Source organism: Bufo gargarizans, chromosome 2 (assembly GCF_014858855.1).
Source record: "Bufo gargarizans isolate SCDJY-AF-19 chromosome 2, ASM1485885v1, whole genome shotgun sequence".
NCBI classification, from domain to species: Eukaryota; Metazoa; Chordata; class Amphibia; order Anura; family Bufonidae; genus Bufo; species Bufo gargarizans.
Genome location: NC_058081.1, coordinates 234,150,689 through 234,171,308, shown reverse-complemented (window position 1 = coordinate 234,171,308; position 20,620 = coordinate 234,150,689).

Here is a 20,620-nt window from a genome sequence, read left to right as displayed (position 1 = left end):
TCCTCCACCTCGTCATCCTCCAGAACTGTGCCCTGGCTGGACAATTGTGTACCTTGGGTTTGTGGGTGCAGGAACCCACCCTCGGAGCCACTTGGGAATGACTGGCCGGAAACCCTACAAAATGATCCCTCCTCCTCCTCCTCCTCCTCCTCCTGTACCATATCCTCCTCCATCATCGCCAGGAGAGATTTTTCAAGGAGGCTTAGATGTGGGATAATAACGCTGAGAACAGCGTTATAGACACTGACCATGTTGGTGGAGTACTCAAAACAGCGCAACAAGGAACACAGGTCTCGCATGGATGCCCAGTCATTGGTGGTGAAGTGGTGCTGTTCAGCCGAACGACTCACCAGTTTGTGCTGCAGCTGAAACTCCACTATCGCCTGCTGCTGCTTGCACAGTCTGACCAGCATGTGCAAGGTGGAGTTCCACCTGGTGGGCAAGTCGCATATGAGGCGGTAAGTGGGAATGCAGAAGTTACTTTGCAGCGCTGACAGGCGAGCAGCAGCAGGGTGAGAACGCTGAAAGAGGAGATGGCCTGCACTTTATGCAGCAGCTCTGATATATCGGGGAACGTTTTAAGGAATCTCTGCACCACCAAATTCAGCACATGCGCCAGGCAAGGGATGTGCGCCAAACCGGCTAGTCCCTGAGCTGCTACGAGATTTTGCCCATTATCGCACACCACCAGGCCAGGCTTGAGGCTGACTGGCACAAACCACTCATCGGTCTGTTGTCTGTGTTGCCCGTCCACAGCTCCTGCGTGGTGTGGGGTTTGTCCCTCAATCAGATAAGTTTTAAAACTGCCTGCTGTCGTTTACTACTGGCTGTGCTGAAGTTGGTGGTGAAGGTGTTACACTGACCAAATGAGGAGCTGGTAGAGGATAAGGAAGCAGAGTAGGAGGAGGAAGCAACAGGAGGCAAACTAAAGCGCCCTGCAATCTTCGGTGGTGGAAGGACATGTGTCAAACTGATTATCTGCCTCAGGTTCAGCCGCCACTGCATTTACCCAGTGTGCTGTTAAGGAGATATAATGGCCCTGACCATGTTTACTAGTCCACGTAACCGTAGTCAGGTGCACCTTGCCACAGATGGCGTTGCGCAGTGCACACCTGATTTTGTCCCCTATTTGGTTGTGCAGGGAAGAGATGGCTCGCCTTGAAAAGTAGTTGCGGCTGGGCAAGATGTACTGTGGGACAGCCACGGCCATAAGGCTTTTAAAACTATCCATCTCCACCAGACGGAATGACAGCATTTCAAAGGCCAGTCATTTAAAAATGCTGGCAATCAGAGCTAGGGATCGCGGGTGGGTAGGGGGGCCTTTCTTGATTTTTGAGGTGTCTACTCCACTGCAGCTCGTGCTTTGCACTTAAATGCCTGGTCATGCAGGTTGTGCTCAGGTTGAGAACGTTTATGCCTCTCTTCAGTCTCTGATTGCACAGCGTGCAAACCACTTGTGTCTTGTCGTCAGCACATTGTCTGAAGAACTGCCACACCAGGGAACTCCTTGGAGCTGGCTTTGGTGTGCTCGGTCCCTTGCTGGGGTGGGCAGTAGGAGGCGTACTGTCTAGAGGACGGCCGCTCTGCTTTTGCACCCTGCTTCCTCTTCTGCTGTGCTGGTGGCTCTGTGCGACCACCGCCTCTTCCTCCGAACTACATAAGTTACTCGCATGACCTTGATTCCATGTGGGGTCAAGGACCTCATCGTGCTCCACATCATCTTCCACCCAGTTTTCACCTCTGCCTTCCTTGTCGGACTGCACACTTTTGAAAGCCCCAGCAGTTGGCACCTGTGTTTCGTTCTTCATCTGAGACGTGCTGCGATGGTCCTCCCATGTACTCATCTTGAAAGATAAGTGGTTGGGCATCGGTGCACTTAATCTCTTCCACTTCTGGGGTAAAGCTAGGTGGATAGCCCTGGGAAACCCTGCTAACAGAGTTATCAAAAAGCAGAGGAGACTGCTGCATGACTTGGGGCTCAGACTGCTTGGCTGATTTGCAAGGGGGTGAGGAGAAAGACTGATGGAGATCAGCTGCATGTGCCAACTGTGGTCTTTCAGCAGGAGACTGGGTGGGAGACAATGTGAAGGAACTGGATCCACTGTCAGCAACCCAATCTACTATCACCTGTACTTGTTCAGGTCTCACCATTTGTAGAGTCGCATTAGGCCCGACCAAATAACACTGCAGGTTTTGTCGCCTACTCGCACCTGAGGAAGGGGTTTGGCTTGTGCGTGTAGCTGGCACAGATCGACCACATCCTCTCCCTGCAACAGGAGCTCCACCAGCAGCACCACGACCTGGGCCATGTCCCTTATTTGACGCTCTCCTCATATTTTTCAAATTTAGGATCTTGCCCTAAATGGGTTTTTAAGTAATAGTAGAATAGAACGACATTATGTAAAGGGTGTATCTCACATGGTCTAAACCAGTGTAGGACTAAATTAAATATTTCTTTGCCCAAAATGGCTGTATTTCAAATGACTGTATTTCAAATCCCTGAATCAAACCCCTGTATGTAGAGGGGGTATCTCACACGGTTTGAACCAGTGTAGGCCTGAAGTAAATATTTCTTTGCCCAAAATGGCTGTATTTCAAATGGCTGTATTTTAAATCCCTGAATCAAACCCCTGTATGAAGAGGGAGTGTCTCACAGGGCCTGAACCAGTGTAGGCCTGAAGTAAATATTTATTTGCCCAAAATGGCTGTATTTCAAATGGCTGTATTTCAAATGGCTGTATTTCAAATTCCTGAATCAAACCCCTGTATGTAGAGGGAGTATCTCACAGGGCCTGAACCACTGTAGTCCTAAATTAAATATTTATTCGCACAAAATGGCTGTATTTCAAATCCCTGAATCAAACCCCTTTATGTAGAGGGGGTATCTCACACGGTCTGAACCAGTGTAGGCCTAAATTAAATATTTTTTTGCACAAAATGGCTGTATTTTAAATGGCTGTATTTCAATTGCCTGCATCAAACCCCTGTATGTAGAGGGGGTATCTCACACGGTCTGAACCAGTGTAGGCCTGAAGTAAATATTTCTTTGCCCAAAATGGCTGTATTTCAAATGGCTGTATTTCAAATCCCTGAATCAAACCCCTGTATGTAGACGGAGTATCTCACAGGGCCTGAACCAGTGTAGGCCTAAATTAAATATTTCTTTGCCCAAAATGGCTGTATTTCAAATGGCTGTATTTCAAATCCCTGAAACAAACCCCTGTATGTAGAGGGTGTATCTCATATGGCCTGAACCAGTGTATGCCTGAATTCAATATTGGTGCACCAAATGGAGGTATTTAAAATCTCTGAATGTAACCCAAATGTATTAAGTGTCGATCTCACAATGACATCTGCATTAAAGGCTGCCAACTAAATTTTTTGTGCCCAAACAAGTGTTTATTTAACAACTGAATTTGACAGCATTATATAAGCCTGTAATTTCACACGTGCTGATGCTGCAAGGCCTGAATAAAGTGTTTTTTGGTCAAAATAGAGGGTTTTTTCAAACCCCAGAAAATGATGGGTGTATTTCTAGCTTAAATTGCACACTGACTAATCAAGATGTTGTAGATTGCCCAAAAAGTTTATTTTTTGTAACAGAATATGAAAGCTGTATATATTAAACTTGAATGTAACACTTGCAGATATTGAAAATACTGTTTTTTGAAAGAAAAAAAAGTTTTTTTTTCAAACCCTAGAAAATGATGTGTGTACTTCTAGCTTAAATTGCACACTGACTAATCCAGATGTTGTAGTTTGCCAATAAAATTGGGATTTGCAATGTCCCAAAAGCTCAAATGCAGTGCTGGTGCACTGAGCTTGCATAAAATGGCCGTCGCCGCCACCCACCTAACTAACAGAATTGGTTATTTTAATCAATGACCTCAGGGCAGGGTGGAACGATTGTGCCCTGCACCCACACAACTATTTCTCTGTAGATCGCTGAGTTAGATTCTCCTATTCTCTCCCTGAAATCACAAGTCCCGCAGCATCCTCACCCTACACTTGTAACATTTTTGGAAACCACGGCTGAATCTAGATTCCACTCGGTCACGAGGGGAATAGAGAGACAAGAGGGGTGGGGGGGCGCACAATAGGGTAATACGCTTAATACTAATTTTATTGTTAGGAGAGAAAAGGTGCTCACCTTTTTTAGTTGTGCTATGAATAGGCACAACTCTATAGTAGACTTCTAGGGAAATATACCCTTTAAATCCAGGAATGCAGCCGCAGAACGAGTTTCTTTGGGATTGGGTGCCCAATCCCCCAAAGGATGATTGTAGAGTAGGAGGTTCTGATCAGGTGCAAATCACTGGTAGAGTAGATCTTTATATAAATAAATCTTATTTATTGCATGAATACCATGGATGTGTACAAAGAACAACGCGTTTCGGGGCTCCAAGTGTCCCCTTCTTCAGGTTAATAGGTACCAAGAAAGCACCAAACACCGAACCCGAACCTTTACGAAAATGTTCGGGTTCGGGTCCGGGGTCCAAAAATCCTTGAGGGATCGGTCATGTCAAACTAGTTTAATCGGTTTCTATGAGGAGGTAAGTTCTAGACTTGACAGCGACAAATCAATAGATGTTGTATATCTGAACTTCTCCAAAGCATTTCACACTGTACCGCATATAAGGTTAGTATATAAAATGAGAATGCTTGGACTGGGTGAAAATGTCTGTATGTGGGTAAGTAACTGGTTCAGGGATAGAAAAGTGATAGAAAACAGAAAACAGAGGGTGGTTATTAATGGTACAAACTCAGATTGGGTCACTGTCACTAGTAGTGTCACTAGTGGAGTACCTCAAGGGTCAGTTTTGGGCCCTATTCTCTTCAATATATTTATTAATGATCTTGTAGAAGGCTTGCACAGTAAAATTTAAATTTTTGCACATAACACTAAACTGTAAAGTAATTGGGAGAGGACAGTATACTGCTACAGATGGATCTGGATAGATTGGAGGCTCAGGCAGATAAGTGGCAGATGAGGTTTAACACTGACAAACGTAAGGTTATGCAAATGGGAAAGAAAAATGCAAGTCACCAGTACATACTAAATGGTATAAAACTGGGTTTATGGGTTGATATTCCCACCACAAGTGCATACATGAACCTTTAGTGGACTAACATCTACAGCACATGGGTGACAGTTCAGGGAATATTTTATTTAATGATACAGGGGTTTTGTACCATCTACCGTATATAAAAATTTTCACTGCTTTCACTGTCAAACTATCAAGGTGTGCTGGCCATCTTGAAGGTGCAAGACTTTCTTCTGTATGAACAGAATTTGATTATCCTTTCATTGGTGAAATGTTTTTATTTAACCATGGTTTCTTCAGAAAAATTTATGGGTGATAGTAGACTTTCTTCTGTATTAACCAAATTCCATTATCCTTTGTTTTGGTGACATTTTTTATTTCAACCAGGTTTTCTTCGGGGATATTGATGGGTGATTGTAGACCTGCTTTTGCTGTATGGACTGAATTACGTTGTCGTGAGTCCTGCAGTAAACATAATGAAGACGCTGATGACTAGTGATGGACGAACATCTGCCGGGACATTTCGCGAACGCGCTTTAGCAATCAAATACTTCGCAGCCACCAAATACTTACTATAAGTCTACAAACAGTCCCACAACATGGACAGTGACATAGCAGAGGGGGATAATTGGCAAAAATTCCACCCCCAAATCAAGGGCAATTGTTATGCAGAAAGGGAAACTCTAAAAAATGTGCCCTGCTGGAGCATAGAGAAATTTCATTTTAGGCCACGGGAGGACAGACCCCAAAAATTAGGCATTCACCTGACAGAGAAGAACTTGTGATGATGTGGCTGGAAGTAAATTAGGCGGACACTGGATAAAAATTTTACTGCAGGCTACTGGAGTACAGGCCCCCAAAATTTGGCATTCACCTGACAGGAAAGAACGTGTGATGATGTGGCTGGAGGTACATTAGGCGGTCACTGGCTAAAACTTTTACTGTAGGCCAGTACAGACCCCCAAAATTAGGCATTCACCGGACAGAAAAGAACTTGTGATGATTATTGATGGACGAACATTGGCCAGGATGTTTTGCGAACACGAAGGCGCGTTAGCAATCAAATGTTTCCGAACCGTGCATTCGCGGCAGGCCCCAATCACTTTAATGGCAGGTGAACCTGAAAAACCTTCAGGTCATATTCGCAGCCACCAAATACTTACTAGAAGTCCACAAATAGTCCTACAACATGGACAGTGACATAACAGAGGGGGTTCATTGGCAGAAATTCCCACAAAAATATGTATTTTAATCAGAGTACATTTGTATGCATCTTAAAGGAAAACGCTCCAAAATATGGCCTGCTGGAGTCTAGAATTTTTTTATCTTAGGCCACGGGAGTACAGGCCCCAAAAATGAGAGAAAAGAACTTGTGATAATGCGGCTTGAGGTACATTAGGCGGGAACCGGCTAAAATGTTACTGTAGGCCACTGGAGTACTGGGCCCAAAAATTTGGCATTCACCTGACAGAAAAGAACTTTCGATTATGTGGCTGGAGGTACATTAGGCAGTCACCTGCTAAAATTTTTACTGTAGGTCACTACAGGCCCAAAAAATTTGGCGGCATTCACCTGACAAATTTTTTTTTTTTACTGTAGGCCAGTACAGGCCCCAAAAATTAGGCATTCACCTGACAGAATAGAACTAGTGATTATTTGTCTGGAGGTACATTTACTGTAGGCCACTGGAGTAGAGTCCCCAAAAATTAGGCCTACACCTGACAGAAAAGGCCTTTTATGCCGCTGTATATACAGTGGGATGCGAAAGTTTGGGCAACCTTGTTAATCGTCATGATTTTCCTGTATAAATCATTGGTTGTTACGATAAAAAATGTCAGTTAAATATATCATATAGGAGACACAGAGTGATATTTGAGAAGAGAAATTAAGTTTATTGGATTTACAGAAAGTGTGCTATAATTTTTGAAACAAAATTAGGCAGGTGCATAAATTTGGGCACCGCAAAAAAGAAAAGAAATCAATATTTAGTAGATCATCCTTTTGCAGAAATGACAGCCTCTAAACGCTTCCTGTAGGTTCCAATGAGAGTCTGGATTTTGGTTGAAGGTATTTTGGACCATTCCTCTTTAAAAAACATCTTTAGTACATTCAGGTTTGATGGCTTCCGAGCATGGACAGCTCTCTTTAAGTCACACCACAGATTTTCAATTATATTCAGGTCTGGGGACTGAGATGGCCATTCCAGAACATTGTACATAAATGCCTTAGTGGATTTTGAGCAGTGTCTAGGGTCATTGTCTTGTTGAAAGATCCAGCCTCGGCGCAGCTTCAGCTTTGTCACTGATTCCTGGACATTGGTCTCCAGAATATGCTGATACTGAGTGGAATCCATGCGTCCCTCAACTTTGACAAGATTCCCAGTCCCTGCACTGGCCACACAGCCCCACAGCATGCTGGAACCGCCACCATATTTTACTGTAGATAGCAGGTGATTTTCTTGGAATGCTGTGTTCTTATTCGTCCATGCATAACGTCCCTTGTTATGGCCAAATAACTCAATTTTAGTTTCATCGGTCCACAGCACCTTATTCCAAAATGAAGCTGGCTTGTCCAAATGTGCTTTAGCCAACCTCAAGTCGCACTTTTTGTGCTGTGGGTGGAGAAAAGGCTTCCTCTGCATCACTCTCGCATACATTATCTCCTTGTGTAAAGTGTGCCGAATGGTTGAACGATGCACAGTGACTCCATCTGCAGCAAGATGATGTTGTAGGTCTTTGGTGCTGGTCTGTGGGTTGACTCTGACTGTTCTCACCATTCGTCACTTCTGTCTATCCGAGATTTTTCTTGGTCTGCCACTTCGAACCTTAACTTGAACTGAGCCTGTGGTCTTCCATTTCCTCAATATGTTCGTAACTGTGGAAACAGACAGCTGAAATCTCTGAGACAGCTTTCTGTATCCTTCCCCTAAACCATGATGGTGAACAATCTTTGTCTTCAGGTCATTTGAGAGTTGTTTTGAGACCCCCATGTTGCTAATCTTCAGAAAAAATTAAAAGAGGAGGGAAACTTACAATTGACCCCCTTAAATACTCTTTCTCATAATTGTATTCACTTGTGTATGTAGGTCAGGGGTCACTAAGCTTACCAAGCCAATTTGATTCCAATAATTAGTTCTAAAGGTTTTGGAATCAATAAAATGACAACAGTGCCCAAATTTATGCACCTGCCTAATTTTGTTTAAACAATTATAGCACACTTTCTGTAGATCCAATAAACTTCATTTCACTTCTCAAATATCACTGTGTGCGTCTCCTATATGATATATTTAACTGACATTTTTTACAGTTAAATAAATGATTTATACAGGAAAATCATGACGATTAACAAGGTTGCCCAAACTTTTGCATCCCACTGTACATAAGACAAGGACCATTCTTTGTTCTGGGTCATGGCGGATATGTGTGGGCTGGCATGAAGAAATTCAATGACACGTGGTTGTCACAGGTGTTGAATTCCTCCAAGATTCATGCCTCATTCATTTTTAGAAATGTGAAGTAGTCCATATTGTCGTGAGCTAGGCGAGTGGGCTTATCGGTCACAACCCCCCTGCTGCACTGAATGTCCGTTCAGACAGGACACTCGACGAGGGGCCAGCCAAGAGTTCCATGGAAAATTGTGCCAGCTCTAGCCACAGGTCAAGCCTGCACACCCAGTAGTCCAGGGGTATCTCACTTCTCAGAGCGTCCACATTGGACACCTGTCGATTTAGGCGTGCTCTTAGGCTAGATCTGGAGGGCGGCTGTCCATGGGTGGGCTGCAAGAATGATCTCATATCCGAAGTGACCAACAAATCTTCAAACTGCCCTCTTCTTGCAGGCGCGGTAGGATTGGTACCCGCACCTGTTTTGCTGTGGGTGGAAATTCCTCTGCAAGCACCCGCAACAGAATGCAGCCTTTCTTGGAACAAAGCCTGGAAATGCTGCATTCTGCCAGCCCTCTGTGATTCTGGCAACATGTCCGCTATTTTGTGTTTGTATTGGGGGCTAAGTATGTTCCCATCCAGTACTGGTCCTTGCCCTTTATGCTTTTTATATGGGGGGGGAATCATCTTCAAACACTGGAGCATGAAGCCTTCATGATGAAGGCCCCCATTTGCACAAAATTGGAAGCCATGGAGCACCCTGGCTCCTGCTCATTGCACAGGAGAATTTCGTCCTCTGTCTCCTTCCCCCAGCCAGGGAAAACACCAGGGATCCCCAAAAAGTTTAAAGCCTGCTCTTCTTGCTCCTCCTCCTACTCTTCCTCCCCCAGCCACCATCCTTCTCTGACTCCTTTTCAGATTCCTGATGACTTGTCTCAGATGGAGTAGCCCCCCTGGGAATTCATTCAGCATTGCAACTTCCCCATCTGCCTGCTTCTGCTGCTTGACGGCTTGATCAATGACACAATGCAATGCATGCTCCAGAAATAAGGCGTAAGGTACGGTGGCACTGATGGCACCCTGACTTTGACTGACCAGTCTGGTGATCTCATCAAATGGCCGCAGAAGTCTGCATGTGTCGCACATGAGCAGCCACTGGCGTGGTGAAAAGAAACCAAGCTCCCCAGAACCTGTCCTGCTGCAGAGTTGGTACAGCTAGTTGTTAACGGCACGTTGCTGCTAAAGCAGCCTATCAAGCATATACAAGGTGACTTCCAGCGCGTCGGGCTGTCACAAATCAGACATCTGACAGGCAAGTGGTGTCACCGCTGAACATCAGCAAGGCGTAAGAGCTAAAATGGCCAGAGATTTTCCTGGACTGCCGCAAGATGTTCTGCTGGACCCCGGGGTATTTGGCAACGAATCTCTGCATGACTAAGTTCAGGACGTGTGCCATGCACGGCACGTGTGTAATTTTGCCCTGTTTCAGTGTGCTCAGCAGATTGTCACCGTTGTCGCACACCTCTTTACCAATTGTCAAATTTAGCGGGGTTAGCCACTGATCGGCCTGTGACCGCAGAGCTGAAAGCAGTGCAGTACCGGTGTGGCTCTTGGCTTCCAGGCTCAACAGCCGCAGCACAGCATGGCAATGTCTCACCTGGCACGTCAAATAGGTTCTGGGGAGCTTGAGGCGTGCAGCAGAAGAGGCAGTAGCACTCGAAAAGGAGGAGTCAGGCGAGGAGGAGATGGAGAGTGGAGTAGGAGGCGAAGAAGAGGCAGGTCTGCATGCAATCCATGGCGGTAACACCAATTCCACACGGGAGCCACTGGTTACATGCTTGATGGCCGTCAGAAGGTTCACACAGTGGGCAGTAAAAGTTATGTACCTTCCCTGCCCGTGTTTGCTAGACCACGTGTCTGTGGTCAGATGTATCTTATTCATTTTCCGCTGAACGTGGCCATATAGCTCTGGGATGCCCTTCTGGGAGAAATATTTCCTTCTAGGGACCTTCCATTGCGGTGTGCCAATGGGCATACATTTTCTAAATGCCTCCTAGTCTACCAGTTTATATGGCAGTAGTTGGTGGGCTAGCAGTTCCGACAAGCCAGCGGTCAGTCGTTGGCAAGAGGATTATCCAGCGTCATCAAATTTTTACGCTCGATATTTGCTGGAAACAGGCATATCAAACCCCTTAATCTGTATTTTGCGTAAGCAGGTGTATCGCAGGCCACAATCAATATTTGATGGAATCAGGTATATCAATTACCTTAATCAGTATTTTGTGGAAGCAGGTGTATCGCAGGCCTCAATCAGTATTTGGGGGAAGCAGCTATATCAAATCCCATAATCAGTATTTTGTGGAAGCAGGTATCTCGCAGGCCTCAATCAATATTTGGTGGAAGCAGGTATTTGAATCCCCTTAATCAGTATCTTGTGGAAGCAGGTATATCGCAGGGCTAAATCAATATTTGGTGGAAGCAGGTATTTGAATCCCCTTAATCAGTATTTTTGTGGAAGCAGGTATATCGCAGGGCTAAATCAATATTTGATGGAAGCAAATATATTAAACCCCTTAATCAGTATTTTGTGGAAGCAGGTATCTCGCAGGCCTCAATCAATATTTGATGGAAGCAAGTATTTTAATCCCCTTAATCAGCATTTTGTGGATGCAGGTAAATCGCAGGGCTTAATCAATATTTGGTGGAAGCAGGTATATCGAACCTCTTAATAAGTATTTTGTGGATGCAGGTATATCACACCCCTCAATAAAAAAAAAATTCTTCAACAGTTATATCACACCACCCTGTTTATTTGGGGCAAAAGGTATATCGCAGCCCTAAATCAGTATTTTGTAGATGAAGATATATAACACCAGTCAATCAGTTTTTTTGGGGGCAACAGGTATATCACACCCGCTGCAAATAGTTGTTCCAATAGCGCTTGTCCCTCTATATAGCTGCGGTATCGCAGTAGAACTGCATAGAACTGCTGCACAATACAATTGCACTATATACTTTCTATGTTAGAAAGTATTTTATAGGTATATCACACCCCTCAATCAGTTTTGTTTGGGACAACAGGTATATCAGACCTGTTGCAATTAGTTGTTGCAATAGCGCTTGTCCCTCTATATAGCTGCTATATAGCAGCAGAACCGCACGCAACTGCTGCACGATACAAATGCACTATATACTTTCTATGTTAGAAAGTATATTATATGTATATCACACCCCTCAATCAGTTTTTTTTGGGGGGCAACAGGTATGTTCGCTTGTTTAGTGAACACGCAAAGTTTGCCGCGAAATGACCGCCGGGCAAACTGCAAGGCCATCTCTACTGATGACAGCAGACCAGCAGACTTTGCCTTTACCATCTATTCACAATTCACTCAAGCAGCTTCACAAAGTTGAAAACATTCATGTGTTTTTATCTGCTCCATCTGCATTCGATCTCCACAGCACACAAGACATTTCAGGAAAGCCTCTGATTTGGAGTCCAAGTCCAGTTTCTTAAGATCAGGAGTTCCATCAGAATTGTGCGTAACAATCTTGCTTCCTGTGCAAAGCCATAACAAAAGGACTCCATAGGCATACACATCAGAGGAAGCTGAAGCTGTTTGCTCCAATTTTAATTCGGGAATAAAGATGGCCTTGCAGTTATCCTGGCGGTCATTTCACGGTGAACTTTGCTCGTTCGCGGTTAGCCAAACGAGCGAACATATGGCGATGTCTGGCGGCACCATATTCTTTAAAATTTTGAAGAACTTTGACCAATGATACATCCATCAGGTGGTACAGGACAGCCAATTGAGATGTTTCAGCACATGGACATACCCCGAACCTTATAAATAAACCCGATCTGGCCATTTTACATTCAGTCTTTTGCCAGTGTAGGGAGAGGTTGCTGTGTATAACAGGGACAGACTGTTAGGGACACCAAATGCTAGCTAATAGGGCCACAAAAGTCATTTTAAGGACTGGTATAGGTGTGCTATCGATAGGTGTGACTTACTGAGGGGTGTAATAGAAAGTATATTACAGTGAATTTTTATTATGCAGCAGTTGTGTGTGGTTCGGCTGCGTTACTGCAGCTATACAGCTACATAAAGTGCCAAACGCTATTGGAACAAATTATTTCTACTGGTGTGATATACCAGTTGCTCCCAAAAAAAACTGATTGAAGCAGGGGTGTGATATACCAATAATATACTTTCTATATAGTGCATTTAGGCAGTGCAGGATTTGTTTGTGGTTTTGCTGCATTACCTCAGCTACAGATAGTGGCAAACGACATTAGAACTAATAATTTCTACTGGTGTGATATACCAGTTGCCCCCCCAAAAAAGTGATTGAAGCATGGGTGTTATATACCAATTATATACTTTCTATATAGTGCATTTGGGTAGTGCAGCATTTGTTTGTGGTTTAGCTGCATTACCTCAGCTACAGATAGTGACAAACGCCATTGGAACAAATAATTTCTACTGGTGTGATATACCAGTTGCCCCCCCAAAAAAGTGATTGAAACAAAGGTATTATATACCAATTATATAATTTCTATATAGTGTATTTTTGTAGTGCAGCATTTGTTTGTGGTTTAGCTGTGTTACCTCAGCTATAGATAGTGACAAACACCATTGGAACAAATAATTTCTAGTGCTGTGATATACCAGTTGCCCCCCACCCCCCAAAAAAAAAGTGATTGAAGCAGGGATGTTATATACCAATTATATACTTTCTATATAGTGCATTTGGGTAGTGCAGCATTTGTTTGCGGTTTAGCTGCGTTACTTTAGCTACAGATAGTGACAAACGACATTAGAACTAATCATTTCTACTGGTGTGATATACCAGTTGCCCCCCAACAAAAGTGATTGAACTAGGAGTGTTATATACCAATTATATACTTTCTGTATAGTGCATTTGGGTAGTACAGCATTTGTTTGCGGTTTAGCTGCATTACTTTAGCTACAGATAGTGACAAACGACATTAGAACTAATCATTTCTACTGGTGTGATATACCAGTTGCCCCCCAACAAAAGTGATTGAACTAGGAGTGTTATATACCAATTATATACTTTCTGTATAGTGCATTTGGGTAGTACAGAATTTGTTTGCGGTTTACCTGTGTTAGTTCAGCTACAGATAGTGACAAGCGACATTGGAAGAAATAATTTCTACTGGTATGATATACCAGTTGCAACCCAAAAAAACTGATTGAAGCAGGGGTGCGATATACCTTCTTCCACAAATACTGCTCTTCTATAGGGACTTTTGTCACAGGATAATTTTAAAAATGACAGGCAGAGGAAGAGGCAGGCCATTCCACAAGGGTGGTAGGGGTCGGGCAGGTGTACCACGCTGGAGCCTAAGTGGGAAGTTGCAGAAGGTGCGTGCAATTACGTAAAAGGACGCACCAGACTTGGTTGAGTGGCTCACTCAGCCTTCCGCTTATGCACCCTCCTCATCCTCTTTATCTGCACCCTCTTCACTCTCTGCTGTGTGCACCCCCAAAGACACCACCACCACCACCATATCCCCTCCACTCGAGTCAGAGGAATTATTTTCCCATTCATTACAAGACCTAACCGATGCGCAACCATCCTTGGCATCGGATCAGGTAGAGGAGGTATCAATGGTCGCCACCCAGCAGTCTGATGACAGTACCCAGATCAGCCCAAGGAGGGTGGTCCACTCTGTTGCTGCCTACTCCGAGATCTCTAATGTCAGTGGTGGCGAAGGGGACGATGATGATGTGTCTATTGATGTTACGTGGGTGCCCACAAGAGAGGAAGAGGAGGGGAGTTCAGAGGGTGAGACGGAGCAGCAGATAGGGTGGAGACACAGGCAGAACTTACAGTGCACAGGAGGCAAAAGGCAGACTGCTAATTTTTCTGGAACGAGCCATCCACTATGCACGGTCACATCTGGCGCTGCCAGGATGCCGGCACATGGCTCCGCAGTGTGGGCTTTTTGTTTTTTGACGTGTCCACTGCTGACAATAGTGTTGCCATCTGCAGTCTGTGCTGTCAACGCATAAGTTGCAGTAATCTCAACACTCACCTAGGGATGACCGCCTTAAGAAGGCACCTGGCCTCTCATCACAGAGCCCAGTGGGAGCATCACCGTCAGAACCTACAAAGACACACTTCTGGTGCTTCACGTCCTGCCAGTTCTCCATCCCCTTCTCCTCCCATTTGTCCTCCATTCCACCTTCCACTGTGCCATTGTCGCGTTTATCTGGCAAAAGGCAGCCTTCCGTGGCCCAAATGTTTGAGTGAAAAAAGATGATGATGCCGGATAACCCTCTTGCCAACGGCTGACCGCTGGCTTGTCGGAATTGCTAGCCCGCCAACTACTGCCATATAAATTAGTGGACTCAGAGGCCTTTAGAAAATTTGTGGCCACTGAAAAACCACAATGGAAGGTCCCCAGAAGGAAATATTTCTCCCACAAGGGAATTCCGGAGCTATATGGCCACGTTCAGCGGCAAGCGAATGTATCTCTGGCACACAGTGTCGGTGCCAAGATACATCTGACCACAGACACGTGGTCTAGCAAACACGGGCAGGGAAGGTACATAACTTTTACTGCTGCCACTGGGTGAACCTTCTGATGGCCATCAAGCATGCAACCCGTGGCACCCGTGTGGATTTGGTGTTACCGCCATGGATTGCATGCAGGCCTGCCTCTTCTTCTCCTCCTCCTGCTCCATCCTCCCTCTCCTCCTTGGCTGACTCCTCCTTTCCACTGCTACCGCCTCTTAGGCTGCGCCCCCCCCCCAAGCTCCCAGAACCTATTCGACGCCCCCCCCAAGCTCCCGAGAACCTATTCGATGTGCCAGGTGAGAAATTGTCATGCTGTGCTGTGGCTGTTTTGTCTGGAAGCCAAGAGCCACACTGGTCCTGCACTCATTTCAGCTTTGCGGTCACAGACCAATCAGTGGCTAACCCCGTGAATGGTACATGTCCTAAACCCCGGGGTCCAGGAAGTCTTGCTGCAGGCCAGTAAAATCTCTGGCCATTTTAGTAAATCTTACACGGCCATGGCTCGCCTTGCTGACATTCAGCAGCAACACCCCCTGCCCGTCAGATGTCTGATTTGTGACTGCCCAACGCAATGGAACTCCACCTTGTGTATGCAGTTAATGACTACCTATACGAACTCTGCAGCAGGACAGATTCAGGGGAGTTTGGTTTTTTAAACCGCGCCAGTGGCTGCTCGTGCGCGATTTCTGCGGCCGTTTGATATGATCACCGAACTGGTCAGTCGCAGACAGGGTGCCATTATTTACATTGTACCTTACGCCTTCTTTCTGGAGCGTGCATTGCATCGTGTCATTGATCAAGCCGTCGAGGAGCAGGAAGATGGGGAAGTCACAATGCTGGATGAATTCCCAGGGGGGGCTACTCCATCTGAGACAAATCAACAGGAGTCTGAAGAGGAGTCAGAGGAGGATGGTGCAGGGGCGGAGAAGGAGCAAGAAGAACATGTTTTAAATGTTTCTGGGATCCCTGGTGTTGTCCGTGGCTGTGGGGAGGAGACTGAGGACAACATTATCCTGGACGATGAGCAGGAGCCAGGCCACTCCTCTGCTTCCAGTTTAGTGCAAATCGCGGCCTTCATGCTCCAGTGTTTAAAGAGGTACCCCCGTATAAAAAGCATAAAGGGCAAGGGCCAGTACTGGGTGGCAACATACTTAGACCCCCGGTACAAACACAAAATGGCGGACATGTTACCAGCATCGCAGAGGGCTGTCAGAATGCAGCACATCCAGGCCTTGCTTTGAGAAATTTTGCATTCTGCTTTTACAGGCACTGGCAGAGGAATTTCCACTCAAAGAGAAACAGTTGCGGCTACCAATCCAACAGTGCATGCAAGAAAAGGGCGGTTTGAAGATGTGTTGGTCACCTCAGATATGAGATTATTCTTGCAGCCAATCATTCCTGCATCGACAGCCGCCCTCCAGAACACCTAGACCAACAGGTGTCCGACTACATCGGGTTAACGGCCGATGTGGATGCTCTGAGAAGCGAGGAATCCATGGACCACTGGGTGTGCAGGCTTGACCTGTGGCAATTTGCCATGGAAATGTTGGCTTGCCCCTCGTCCAGTGTCCTGTCCAAAAGGATGTTCAGCACAGCAGGGGGGATCGTGACTGATAAGTGCACTTGGAGGAATTAAACACCTGTGACGACCACGTTTAATTGAATTTCCTGATGCAAGCCCACAAATTTCCACCACCACCCAGAACAAATATTGGTCCCTGTCTCAGGTAAATACTACGGCATAGAAAGGCCTTTTCTGTCCGTTGAATGCCTAATGTTTTGGGCCTCGGAGGAATTCAACACCTGTGATGACCACGTGTTTCAACTATTATCATTAGGGTTTTTTCAAGAGGGGAGATTTTGTTCGCCATGTCTTTAATCCAGTTTTATATTCTTAGTTCTTTTAAACATAAGTATTTGACCTGTATTTGTAATGACCTTTAGTAAAATTGATATCCATTGACCATCTAATAGACCTCCAGCCACATACTTACTTGTTCTTTTATGTACGCAGAATGCATCATTTTTGGGACCTGTAGAACACTGGCCTGCTGGAAAATTGACATCCAATGACCGTGTAATCTACCTTCAGCCACTTACTTACTTGTTCTGTTATGTATACTGAATGCACAATTGTTGTGGCCTCGGAGGAATTCGACACCAGTGACGAACATGTGTTATCGAATGTAAACTATTATCTTTCATTTTTTTTTTTTTTTCAAGAGGGTGGATTTTGTTAGCCATGTTTTTTAATATAATTTTATATTTTACTTCTTTTAAACATATGTATTTGACCTGTATTTGGACTGGGCTGCAGTAAAATTGATATCCGGCCACATAATCACTTGATCTTTTCTGTCCGGTGAATGCCTAATATGTGGGGTCTATAGTCCAGTAGCCTACAGCAAAATTTTTATCCATTGACCGCATAATGTACCTCGAGCCACATAATCAAAATTTCTTTATTTCTTTTATGTCAGGTGAATGCCAAATTTTTAAGGCCCGTACTCCCGTGGCCAAAAATAAAAATTTTCTAGACTTCAAAAGGGCACATTTCAGAGAATTTCCCTTTAAGACACATAAAAATGTCCCTTGATTAAGATACATATTTTTTGTCTGAATTTTTGTCATTAATCCCCCTCTAGTATGTCACTGTCCATGTTGTGGGACTATTTGTACACTTCTACTAAGTATTTGGTGGCTGCAAATATGAGCTGAAGGTTTTTCAGGTTTGCCTGCTATTAAAGTGAATGGGGCCTGCCCCGAACTTGCGGTCCGCGAACATTTGATTGCGTTCGCAAACCGTCCCGGCCGATGTTCGTCCATCACTATTCAGGAGCAGTAAACAGCAAGAAGCAAATACAGGTGGCTGAACTCTGCTGCTCTGTATCTCTTGTGAAGTCTCCAGCAATGCCCCTCTTGTGATTTAAAGCAAATACATTATTTTCATGTAGAAATCCAAGTATTATGTTGGAAGCATGTTTTGTATGCAAGCCATGTGAGACCCCTCTCAATTAAGGGCCTACTTGCCGTTCAACTGTGCAGTTATATGTGGTAAAGCCCTTTTTGGGCTGAAATTTTTTATTTGAACTGGCTTTTTTTTTTATGTATTGGTGAATGTACACCACCTTTTTCCAGTATGGACTGAAGTACTTAGTGGTGAAATTCTTTACGCAACACTGGCTTTTTTCCGGAAAATGTATGGGTGAATGTACACTTCCTTTTGCGGTAAGAAACAACTTACTTAGTGGTGAAATTCTTTATGTGACACAGTTTTTTAAAAAATAATGTATGGGTGATTGTACACCTCCTTTTGCGGTATGGGCCAAATTACGTAGTTGTGAAATGTGTTATGTGAAACAGGCTTTTTTGGGGAAAATTGCTGGATGACTGTAGATCTCCTTTTGCTGCATGGGCTGAATTACGGAGTGTTGGAATTTTAAATTTCAACGTAAACTCCACTGCTCTGTATCTCTTGTGAAGTAAATGTCATCAAATATGCCCTTCTCACGATTTATACCACATACATTATTTTCATGTAGAGCTCCAAGAATTATGTCGGAGGCATGTAGTGTATGCAAGCCATGTGTGACCCCTCTCATTACTCTCACGCTGTTCTGCAACTGGTTTGCCTGGGGAGGAACTGCTCCATGTCCTTCATCAAGAAATCTAATCCTGGCTTTCTCAACAACAACTCAAAATTGCAACCATGGTGACCGACAACGGAAAGAGCGTGGTGTCAGCGCTGCGTCAAGGAGGGCTGAGCCATGCGCCCTGCATTGCATATGTGTTCAATCTGGTTGTCAAGCAGTTCCTAAAGTCTTCCACCTATCTGCAAGACATCCTAAAAATGGCCAGGAACCTTTGCATGCACTTCAGCCACTCGTACACCGCAAGGCACACCCTCCTTGAGCTGCAGCGGCAGAACAGCATCCCCCAACATAGGCTGATATGCAACGTTTCCAACCATTGTAATTCCACCTTCCATATGTTGGACCGACTGTACAAACAGAGAAAGGCCATCAACGATTTCTTGATGATCCAAGCGGACAGGAGTAGTCTCCTGTGTAACTTCGATGTCCGCCAGTGGCAGCTCATGCGTGACACCTGCCGTTTGCTCAGGCCCTTTGAGGAGGTCACATTATTTTTCAGTCGCCAGGACTATGGGATGAACAATGTCATTCCACTGCTTCATGTCCTAGAACATATGCTGGTAAATCTGGCTGGTCAGGGGACTGGAGACGCGTCTAGAAAGATGGCGGTGGATTTTGATACGTTTGTTAATATCTCTGTTTACAGTCAGTGAACGGGATTTATTGCAAGGATATGCAAACACCCACCGATGGGGTGTTAACCTCCAGAAGTAGGTCATCGATATGAAGGAGCAATAATTTTCACATCTCGAGGTATCCTCCCGGAAGCTTGACCTCTGCACATCGACGGTCTGCATTGCGAAGCTTGTCTAAAAGAAAAATCCCACAGTGCACCCACTTGAAGGAAACTCTTGATTCGGCACATGGCTACTTTGCTCCTTCAAAAACAGTTTACTTTGTACAGTGTGACACCAATGTATAATTTCTCATACACCAGACTGAAAGAGTATTCCAAGTACCTGTCTGCCCTCATAGCTGCCGAGAAGCAGAAGGGTCTTGCCATTAAAATGGGCTCAGAGCTGAACCTAAAAGTCATATTTACCCGTTTACCTGGACTCAAAGGAAAGGACAGAGTTCCACTGGCTGTGCTCATACAGATTTCATCAAAACCTCCACTCACCAAGGCAAGCACAGAGGACCCGATTGTGTGGACAAGTTGGTTCTGCGGGACGTACACAGAGGACGTCATTTAGACATTTACTTGCCTCTTTCTCTTCCTGTATAACGGCTCCGAGGTGCTCATGGCTATTGTAGGGAAGTGGTTCCAAAGAAACGTTGACTGTTGTTTAGGTAAGCTGATGATCAGTTCTCAGCACATTACGTAGCTAGCAGCGATGTGGACTGGGTATGACGTGTCTGGATCAGTGTCGGCCACAGAGCTTGTTTTCTCTGTGCCTGTCGAACCTTGCATAGATATTTATTATGCCATCCACTCAGAAGACTTCAATAGTTTATGGAATGATACTCATTAGAGTTGAGCGGACACCTGGATGTTCGGGTTCGAGGGGTTTGGCCGAACTTCACAAAAAAGTTCGAGTTCGGGACCCGAACTTGACCCGAACTTGACCCCGAACCCGAACCCCATTGAAGTCAATGGGGACCCGAATGTTTAAGCACTAAAATGGCTGCAAATGGCTACAAAATGTGGTTAAGAGCATGGCAAGTGCTCTGCAAACAAATGTGGATAGGGAAATGACTTTAAATAACATAAAATACGCAAGAATAAAAAAAATGATAATCTTGATCTAGGAGGATGGGGTCCATATGGAGTAGGAGGTTGAGGAGGCGGTGGATGTGGCGGGCCAGCACCTCCAAGGCGTAAAGGGCAATCTCAGGCCATGTGCCCAATTTGGAGACCCAGAAGTTAAAGGTGGCAGATGCATAATTCAGTACGTGTAGGCGTGTGCACACATACTGCACCACCATGTCGCACGTCCCATTGATGTCCACAATCTAATTTGATATCTTCTTTATCAACTTTTGATGTTCTT